Source organism: Mesocricetus auratus, unplaced genomic scaffold (genome assembly GCF_017639785.1).
Source record: "Mesocricetus auratus isolate SY011 unplaced genomic scaffold, BCM_Maur_2.0 Super-Scaffold_100001, whole genome shotgun sequence".
Lineage (NCBI taxonomy): Eukaryota > Metazoa > Chordata > Mammalia > Rodentia > Cricetidae > Mesocricetus > Mesocricetus auratus.
In genome coordinates this window covers 409,558-420,499 of record NW_024429187.1, presented here as the reverse complement: position 1 = coordinate 420,499, position 10,942 = coordinate 409,558, and the positions used below count along the sequence as shown (strand labels likewise).

The window sequence follows — 10,942 nt, the reverse complement described above, 5'->3', positions numbered from 1 at the left end:
CTTTGCCTGCCTAAAACACCTGATGGTCTAATAAAGAGTGAGGCAGGAGAAGGGATAGGTGGGGTTGGCAAGCAGGGAGAATAAATAGCAAGAGAGAAAAGGAGAAAGAATAGGAGAGCAGGATGCTAAGGGCTAGCCACCCAATCATAAAGCCAGCCAGAGTAAGAGTAAGATATGCAGAAGTAAGAGAAAGGTAAAAGTCCTGAATCAAAGGGTATATGGGATAATTTAAGTTAAGAAAAGCTGACTAGAAACAAACCAAGCCAAGGCCAGACATTTATAAAAAATAAAAAGACTCTGTGCATTTATTTGGGAGCTGGGTGGCAGGCCCCCAAAGACCAAAAGGTAAAGAGAAAAAAACCAACATACAGTAATTGCCAAAGTTCCTTATTTCCTTTTGTAAAATGTACAAGTCACCCAAGCAGATTTCTGGATGTTGGTTTGTAAGAGGGAGAGAGATGACTGTAAAATTGTCCAGTTAACCACTACTTTTCTTCAGTGGGCTCAGTTTAATTAGAAGGGTTCATGGTGTATGGACTGTTGGAGCTTAAAGTCTTAGAGGCCTATGTTGTGTGATAAGAGTTTTCCTGGGGAGATGCAGCATCACACCTACTTGACCCAGGCAGGGAATCCCCAACAGACCAAAGAATGAATACCACCAAAGTCCAACTTGGTGAACCAACGAGTTGTATTGGGGTTACTTACAGGAATATGGGTGAGGGGTTGCTTACAGGGACAGAAATGACTTAAAGACAGATGCATTTCCAAAGCCTGCCCCAGCAGGAGGCCAGCTCACAATGCTAGGAGACACTGCACAGTCTGCAGGCAGCTAAATAGGTTGGAGAATGCCCTTTCCAAATGATTTATTTGGTTAAACCTCTTCCGGGTAGCTGGGCTGGTTTATGCTCCTTCCAGGCAGCTGGTCTGGTCTCGGAGTCTTCTTTGCAGTTCATCTTGTCTGAGTCTTCTTGGACAGATAACTTTTCTGGAGGGGGGGTGTCTTTCTTTTTGGTAGCTCAGCTTCCTTCCAACTGAGGTCTCTCAACTTTTGTTGCTTACTATGGCAGGGAGAAGCCTAGTGAATCTGATCAGTTTCAGGGACTTCCTGAAACTCTTTTGAATAGTTCTGATCTTGGAAGGAACTGCTGCCTAACACCCTCCTAAACCCAATATAGAAAGGAAAGTGGACACACAGGGGGGGAAAAAAACAGAGTCCTTCCAAATACACTGTTACTCTAGAGGAGCGCCATCTCCCAGGAAAATGTCAGCACTCCCATAGCTACGTAAAATGTGGTTACAGCACAAGATGGGCAAAGCCTACGGCAGGGCCTGGTACTGCAAAGATAATTGCTAGACTAGACACCCTGGGTACAGGAGCCAGACTATCCGGTGAATGAAATTTCCTTCTGAGAGGAAGAAACGAGGGACAGGTACAAGGTGACAATGAGAGGGAAAGCCCAGAGGGTCACAATTCCTACTTCTCTGCACTTTTACAACACAGCTTAAAATGGTTTCATGACTGTGCTGAGTTAACTGCGTGCTTGCAGAAGTTTCTAGGGATTGGGTCTAAACTGCCCTTGCTTCTGTGTGTCCGGTAATAAAAACTCGGTAGTGCACACTCCTTCCAGCAGATGGAGCCACGAAACAACAGTTTTGAATATTTCCTTTCTTCAAATGTACAAGTCACCCAAGTAGATGATCAAAAGTCTGTAGATGGGGGAGCAAAGGCTGTGTAAATGTAAAATGGCATTTAAGAATTTATCTTATCTTTACCAGTTTTCTGAGACACAGAAAGCAACTGGTGACATCACTGAACAAATGTCAACTGTTGCATTCCGACACTGGAGAGGAAAAGTGGAGGAAGGGGCCGGAGCGGTGGTGGGGGTATCAGAATGAGAAGACATCAGATGAGAAGCCTAGGAAACAAAGGAAATTTTAAAGTGCTTTTTGATATTGCTTTTTTATTGTTAGGTGTGGTGTTCTACTCCTTTCATCCCAGAACTTGGGAATCAAAGACAGACAGCTCTTTGTGAATTTAAAGCTATCCTGCTATACATAACGATTTCTGGGACAGGCAGCAATACATAGGGAAAATATGTCTCAAAACAAACCAGACTTTTTGTGGGCATTGGATTTTGTTTTTACAGTGCTGATGATAGAACCTGAGACCTCACACATGCCAGGGAAGCACTTACCATCAAGCTGTATCCCTGACTCAAATAAGTTATCACTTTATTTGCTTTTCAAATTATGATGTCAGCAGAAGCAAACTTGTGGAAAAGCTGAGCATCCAAGTTTGAGTCTGGTCATCTTTGGGGCTTAGAAATAATAGGGGAAATAGGCAACAGAAACCAGAAACCAGAGAAGTGTCCAAGTCCCCACAGACAGGCAAGCTTTGCTGAAAGAAACTAAAAACTGGGATAAATCTCCCAAATACTACCAGGGACAGTAAAGAGGACTTTATCAAGGGGAACCATTGTAATAGGTACAAGATCTTACAATGAGGTAGAGAACACACATAACACATTTATGACCAAAGAGTAGGTAAGGATCTGTGAACAAAAACTAACAGAGGGAAACATCAAGGATAAGAGATGCCTGGTTAAACTTATTTCCTAGGGTTATTTCCAAATGTGACCAGTATCTCAAAGCTTTCAGATAACAAGAGCAGAAACTTTCACAGAGCCAATTTGCCAAGATTCTTGTTCAAACAGGTTTCTACAAGGGCAAAGAGGGACCTCCGAAGTCAGAAAAACTCAGAGCCTTGATCAAAATGTCAGTCAAAGGAGAGACTCCACCAGTTTCTGCCTTTGGAAAAAAAGGATCCATAAACACATCAACTTCTGCTACCTAGAAATTCATCATATTGCCTTGTTATAAATATAGTATAAACTGTCAAACTGACACCTGGAAAATTAGATTGCTAAAATAAGAAGACTGGTACCAGGTCTTGGAGAATCTGAGCTATGCTTACTCAGGAATGAAGATAACAGAAAAGTAAACACACGCGCACACACACACACACACACACACACACACTCGTCACCTCAAAGCCCACATGACTACATCTATTAGCCTACAGAATGGTGAGTAAGAAATCATTAATTCAGGTTCTATGAACCCTGACCATGCCTAACTCTTCTGACACCAAACATGAGACTTTTCACATTGATGTCTTCAAATCTGGAAACATCAGCTAACAATTTGGTGTGATTCTGACTCAAATGACCCAAACAGGTATGGCTTCCCACACTTCTGACCAACAAACTAAACTACAGGTTCCTATGAGTCCTTCCTTGCATTCATGAGTTTGTCACGGTAACTCGTTTTTTTTTTTTCTAGTTTACTACAGGGGATAGCATAAGAATACAACTGAAGAGATAACGGTGTCTGTAAAGATTCCAAATTCAGGGATTCTGTCTCCATGGAGATGAGACAACCACACCTGCCATGAGATGTACTCACCATGTAGAAGCTCTCTGAATCTATCTACAATACAGGGTGTGTGGCTTGTTCTGGTGTGGGAGACTAAACTCAGAATCTTAAAAGCACTCTAACCACTGAACTATATCCTAGCTGTACTTGAGGGCTTGTCTTGAATTAAAGGTCTATGACATGACCATAGTTGATTAAATCATTGGCCCTTGGTGACTGGCTCTATTTCCATCTCTAGGGCATGAGCTTGAAAGCTAAGTCTTCTGATGATACTGTTGGTTCCTTTGGACAGCACCTCCCATACTAGAGCCATTTGTGGGTCCACTAAAGTCACACTCAATCTCAGGGCTGGTTTTCACAGCTTGTTATGAACAGCAAAAGATGTTTTTCCTATTGTTAAGGAAATTCCAGTGACTTTCAATGTTCTCATGCCAGGAGCCTCAGAGACAAAATACTATAGCAAATCCTGCTTCTATCAGCTCTATTCACTCAGCTGACTAAACAGTTTCAAGTGCTTTAGATGAGAGACTGGGGATGAGGATAAAATTATCTTTTAGCATGTCACATTATCCCGGATAGCACAATGGTCGGAATACACAAGTGTATTTAAAGAGTGCCTCTCCCCAGTGGCTTTCCTTCCTTCCATTACCCTCCATCTCCTAAACCAGTGGTTTTCAACCTTCCTAATGCTGTGACCCTTTAATATGGTTCCTCATGTTGTGGTGACCTCCCAACCATAAAATTACTTTGTTGCTACTTCATAACTGTAATTGTGCTACTGTTATGAATCATAATGTAAATACTACCTGATATGCAGGGTATCTGATATTTGACCGCCCCCAAGGGGTTGCTACCCATAGGTTGAGAACCATTGTCCTAAAGGGTCCCTCGCCTTCCCTGAATCACTGCAGGATGGCTGGCCTTTGGTCAATATCTTACCTTCTTACATGGAGAACTTGGTTTTCCTGAAGTGACTATGATATCAGTTGTGCTGTGGAAAGTGCCTGTGAATGAAAAGTTGTTCAGACTTGTTATAGAGAAAGGACAGCATCTGGCAAGATAATCCAGCAGTTAAGAGTGCTTGTTCTTGCAAAGAACCTGGGTTTGGTTACCAGCACCTACATGATAGCTCACAGCCATCCATAACTCCTGTTCCAAGGGATCTGACCATGGTCTTTGCATTCTGATCCCCAGGCAGGCTTTATTAAATCATAAACAATATCTCACCACATATGATGTTCTTTTTGATCTCCAAGGGTACCAGGTATGGATGTGGTACACATATCTACATGCAACCAAAACTATCATACACATAAAAAAATAAATCTTTAAATTTTTAAATAAAGATATTTTTCAGATGCTTTGTCTATATTGATTGACATGATTTTTCTCTTTTATCATTTTAAATTTCCTTCTGCAAATGTGCTCTATCATATTAAGTAAAGACCATTTGTTAAAACTAATTTATATCTCAGGGATAAATTTTACTCCATGATAATGCATAATCATTTTAATAAGTTATTGAATTTGCCTTACTGCTGCTCTATAGAGGGCTTATATACCTATATTTATCACAATATTTTTGCTAATAATTTTCTTTTACCAAGATGTCTTTGTCTAATTTTAGGGTTAGGGTGGTGACACAGTGGGTCTCTAGAGATTGCTTGCAAGGTAATCAAGGCAAATGAGTTAGCCTCAGCTTCAGTGACAGAGCCTCAGAAAACAAGATGTTCAGTTGAGTGACTGAGGAAGATGCTCAGTTTCAACTTCTGACCTGCACAACCACACATTCAAACACACACACACACACACACACACACACTTCTTTAAGTATTTATTTCCACCATCCATTTTAATTAAATTTTCTTACAAATATTTTGCTGTAAAAAAAAAAATGATAGCCAGTCAGACTTAATTGCTGTAATCCCAGTGCTTGGAAAGTAGAAGCAAGAGGACTGCTGCAAGATGGAGGCCAACCTGAGCTACACGGAGAGTTCCAGGTCTATCTGGACTAGCATTAGATCCTGTTTTTTTGTTTGTTTGTGTGTTTTGGTTTTTTTTGTTTTTTTTTTTATTTTATTTTCCAGTTTAAATTTAGATAAGAAACAAGGTTGCTTCACAAGTCAGTTCCAGGTCCCTCTCCCTTTCCCTCCCCTCCTCCCGTGCCCTCCCCCCAACCCCCCCCCCCGTTATCCCCTCATTCCGCCAGGGAGGGTGAGGCCCTCCATGGGGGTGTCCATAGTCTGCCATTTCATATAGGGCAGGGCCTAGACCCTTCCCCAAGAGTTCAGGGTGAGAGTGCACCTCACATTGTTCAATGGGAGTCCAAAGCCCGTGTGTATACTTGGGATGGGTACTGATCTGCTGCCCAAGGCTCAATAGATTACCTAGGCCTCCTCACTGACACCCAAATTCAGGGGGTCTTGATCAGTCCCATGCTGGATTCCCAGGCTGATGCCTGGGATTCAAGAGTTAACCTTTGTCTGGTCAGCTGTTTCTGGGGCTTAAACCAGCCCAGTCTTAATCCCTTTGGTCATCAGTCCTCCCTCTCTGTTACTGGCTTTCTTGAGTTCAGCTCAGTACTTAACCAAGGGAGTCTGCCTCTTCTTCGATCAGCCACTAAATGAAGTTTCTGTTTCCCAGACTCTCTGGCCATAGGATTGTAGGCTGGCACTCCCCAGATCTATGTCTAAAATCCATATATGAGAGAGTACATGCCATGTTTCTCTTTTTGTGACTGGGTTACCTCACTCAGGATGGTTTCTTCTAGTGTCATCCATTTGCCTGCGAATCTCATGATTCCATTATTTTGTTCTGCTGAATAGTACTCCATTGTGTAGATGTACCACATTTTCTCTATCCACTCTTCGGTTGAGGGACATCTAGGTTGCTTCCAAGTTCTGGTTATTACAAATAAAGCTGCTATGTACATAGTGGAACAGACATCTTTGTTGTATGAATGGGCATCTTTTGGATATATGCCTAAGAGTGGAGTTGCTGGGTCTTGTGGTAGGTTTATTCCCATTTTTCTGAGGAATCTCCATACTGATTTCCAAAGTGGCTGAACCAGTTAGCACTCCCAACAGCAATGGAGGAGTGTCCCCCTTTCCCCACATCCTCTCCAGCATAAATTGTCATTGGTGTTTTTGATTTTAGCCATTCTGACAGGAGTGAGATGGTATCTCAGAGTTGTTTTGATTTGCATTTCCCAGATGGCTAAGGATGTTGAGCACTTTCTCAAGTGCCTCCCAGCCATTTTAGACTCCTCTATTGAAAACTCTCTATTTAGTTCTGCAGCCCACTTTTTAATTGGGTCCTTTGATGTTTTGGAGACTTGCTTCTTGAGTTCTTTGTAAATTTTGGAGATCAACCCTCTGTCAGATGTGGGATTAGTGAATATTTTTCCCATTCTGTGGGCTGCCTTTTTGTCTTGCTGACTGTGTCCTTTGCCTTACAGAAGCTTCTCAGTTTCAGTAGGTCCCATTTATTAATTGTTGATCTCACTGTCTGTGCTACTGGTTTTATGTTCAGGAAGCTGTCTCCTGTATCAATTTGTTCAAGGGTACCACCCACTTTCTCTTCTAAGAGGTTCAGTGTGGCTGGATTTATGTTGAGGTCTTTGATCCATTTGGACTTAAGTTTTGAGCATGGCGATAAACATGGATTGATCCGAATTCTTCTACATGCCAGTCTCCAGTTATGCCAGCACCATTTGTTGAAGATGCTTTCTTTATTCCATTGTATATTTTTAGCTACTTTGTCAAAGATCAGATGTTTGTACGTGTGTGGGTTAATACCCGGGTTTTCAATTCGATTCCATTGGTCTACCTGTCTATTTTTGTGCCAATACCAAGCTGTTTTCAGGACTATAGCTCTATAATAGAGCTTGAGGTCAGGGATGGTGATGCCTCCGGACGTTGCCTTGTTGAACAGGGTTGTTTTGGTTATCCTGGGTCTTTTGTTTTTCCATACAAACTTGATTATTGTTCTTTCAATGTCTGTGAAGAATTGTGCTGGGATTTTAATGGGGATTGCATTGAATCTGTAGATTGCTTTTGGCAGGATTGCCATTTTGACTACATTGATCCTACCTATCCAAGAGCATGGGAGATCTTTCCATTTTCTGAGGGCTTCTTTAATTTCTTTTTTTAAAGATTCAAAGTTCTTATGATACAGGTCTTTCACTTTTTGGTTAGCGTTACCCCAAGGTATTTTATGTTGTTTGTGGCAATTGTAAAGGGTGATGTTTCTCTGATTTCTTTTTCAGCCCTTTTATCATCTGTATATAGTAGGGCTACTGATTTTCTTGAGTTGGTCTTGTAGCCTGCCACTTTGCTGAAGGTGTTAATCAGCTGTAAGAGTTCCCTGGTAGAGTTCTTTGGGTCATTGATGTAAACTATCATATCGTCTGCAAACAGTGAAAGTTTGACCTCTTCCTTCCCAATTTGTATCCCCTTGGTCCCCCTTTGTTGCCATATGGCAATAGCTAGAACTTCAAGTACCATGTTGAAAAGGTATGGAGAGAGTGGACAGCCTTGTTTTGTTCCTGATTTTAGAGGAATTACGTTGAGTTTCTGTCCATTTAGTTTGATGTTGGCTGTTGGTTTACTGTATATAGCTTTTATTATGTTTAAGTATGTCCCTGTTATCCCAGATCTCTCCAAGACCTTTATCATGAAGGGGTGTTGGATTTTGTCAAAGGCTTTTTCAGCATCTAGTGAGATGATCATGTGATTTTTGTTTTTCAGCTTGTTTATATGGTGGATTACATTGATGGATTTTTCGTATGTTGAACCATCCCTGCATCCCTGGGATGAAACCTACTTGATCGTGGTGAATGATTGTTTTGATGTGATCTTGGATCCAATTTGCCAGTATTTTATTGAGTATTATTGCATCAATGTTCATGAGGGATATTGGTCTGAAGTTCTCTTTCTTAGTTGTATCTTTGTGTGGCTTGGAGATCAAGGTTATTGAAGCCTCATAGAAAGAGTTTGGCAAAGACCCTTCTGCTTCTATTGTGTGGAACACTTTGAGAAGAATTGGTATAAGCTGTTCTTTGAATTTCTGGTAGAATTCTGCACTGAGGCCATCTGGACCTGGACTTTTTTTGGTTGGGAGACTTTTGATGACTTCTTCTATTTCCATAGGGGTTATAGGTCTATTTAAGTTGCTTATCTGTTCTTGATTTAGTTTTGGCAAGTGATAGCTATCCAGGAAGTCATCCATTTCCTTTAAATTTTCGAATTTTGTGGAGTACAGGTTTTCAAAGTATGACCTAATGATTCTCTTGATTCCCTCAGAGTCTGTTGTTCTGTCCCCCTTTTCATTTCTGATTTTGTTAATTTGCGTGTTCACTCTCTGCTGTTTGGTAAGTTTGGACAAAGGTTTGTCTATCTTGTTGATTTTCTCAAAGAACCAACTCTTCGTTGCATTGATTCTTTGTATTGTTTTCCTGGTTTCTACTTTATTGATTTCAGCCCTCAATTTGATTATTTCCTGGCGTCTACTCCTCCTGGGGGAGTTTGCTTCTTTGTGTTCTAGAGCTTTCAGCTGTGATGTTAATTCTCTGGTATAACTGTTCTCCTATTTCTTCATGTGAGCACTTAGTGCTATGAACTTCCCCCGTAGCACTGCTTTCAAAGTGTCCCATAGGCTTGGGTATGTTGTGTCTTCATTCTCATTGAATTTGAGGAAGTCTTTAATTTCTTTTTTTATTTCCTCTTTGACCCAGGTTGAGCATTATTCAATTTCCATGAGTTTGTAGGTTTTCTGCAATTTGTGTTGTTGAATTCTAATTTTAAAGCATGGTGGTCTGATAAGATGCATGGAGTTATTCCAATTTTTTTGTAGCTGCTGAGATTTGATATGTTGCCAAGTATGTGGTCGATTTTTGAGAAGGTTCCATGTGGTGGTGAGAAGAAGGTATATTCTTTTTTATGTGGATGAAATGTTCTATAGATATCTGTTAATCCCAGTTGGGTCATTACTTCTATTAGACCCTTTGCTTCTTTGTTGAGTTTCTGTCTGGTATTACTGTCTAGTGGTGAGAGTGGTGTGTTGAAATCTCCCACTATAACTGTGTGGGGCTTTAGATGAGATTTAAGTTCTAATAATGTTTCTTTAACGAATGTGGATGCCTTTGTATTTGGGGCATAGATGTTCAGGATAGACACTTCATCTTGGTGGGTTTCACATGTGATGAGTAGGTAATGACCTCCTTCATCTCTTTTGATTGATTTTATTTTAAAGTCCAGTTTGTTAGATATTAGGATTGCTACCCCTGCTTTTTCTTGGGTCCATTTGATTGAAAAATTGTTTCCCAACCTTTAACTCTCAGGTAATGTCTGTCTTTGAGGGTGAGGTGTGTTTCTTGTATGCAGCAGAAGGAAGGGTTCTGTCTTCGAATCCATTCTGCTAGTCTGTGTCTTTTTATGGGTGAGTTAAGGCCATTAATATTGAGGGATATTAATGACCATTGATTGCCCATCCTTCTTCGATTTGCAATGGTTGTTGTTGATGGAATTATGTGTGGAATTTCACCCCTTTGTTCTTTTGGCTGTTGCTAGAGAGAGATTCTCTAATGCCTATGTTTTTCTGGTTGTAGTTAGCTTCCTTGGGTTGGAGTTTTCCTTCCAAAATTTTCTGTAGGGCTGGGTTAGTGGACACATATTGCTTGAATCTAGTTTTGTCATGGAATATCTTGTTTTCTCCGTCTATAGTGATTGAGAGCTTTGCTGGGTATAGTAGTCTGGGCTGGCATCCATGGTCTCTTAGTGTAGGTAGAATATCTATCCAGGACCTTCTGGCTTTCAGAGTTTCCATGGAGAAATCAGGTGTAATTCTGATAGGTCTGCCTTTTTATGTTACTTGACCTTTTTCCTTAGCTGCTCTTAATATTCTTTCTTTATTCTGTATGTTTGGGGTCTTGATTATTATGTGGCGAGGGGATATTTTTTTTTTGTGGTCCACTCTATTTGGTGTTCTGTAGGCTTCTTGTACCTTCATTGGCATGTCTTTCTTAAGGTTGGGAAAGTTTTCTTCTATGATTTTGTTGAATATGCCTTCTGCCCCTTTGAGGTGGATTTCTTCTCCTTCTTCTATACCTATTATTCTTAGGTTTGGTCTTTTCATGGTGTCCCATATTTCCTGGATGTTTTGTGTTAAGGATTAGTTGGATTTAAGGTTTTCTTTGGTTGATAAATCCATTTCTCCTAGTGTATCTTCAACACTTGAGATTCTCTCTTCCATCTCTTCTATTCTGTTGGTAATGCTTGTATCGGTAGTGCCTGACTGTTTGTCCAGCTTTTCTATTTTCTGCCTTTCTTCAGATTGTGTTTTTGTATTGTCTCTATTTCAGTTTTCAACCCTTGCAGTGTTTGCATTGCTTCTTGCAATTTTCTGTTTATCTTTTCGTCCATTTGTTGCCTTTTATGAATTTTTTGGTTTGTTCTTTCTTCCATTTCTTGCATTTTTTGGTTTGCTTTTTGTTCCATTTCTCGCATTT

At 40.6% G+C, this 10,942-nt stretch overlaps 1 long non-coding RNA gene across 1 annotated transcript; it reads right to left on the bottom strand.

The window, feature by feature from the left end:
* Positions 1-670: 670 nt before the first annotated feature.
* Positions 671-4,582, bottom strand: LOC121139726. The gene is made up of 3 exons (XR_005876637.1): positions 4,558-4,582; positions 4,375-4,439; positions 671-1,707 (listed from the first exon to the last, which is right to left on the bottom strand). It is a non-coding gene; the product is annotated as an uncharacterized LOC121139726 (long non-coding RNA).
* Positions 4,583-10,942: the final 6,360 nt, after the last annotated feature.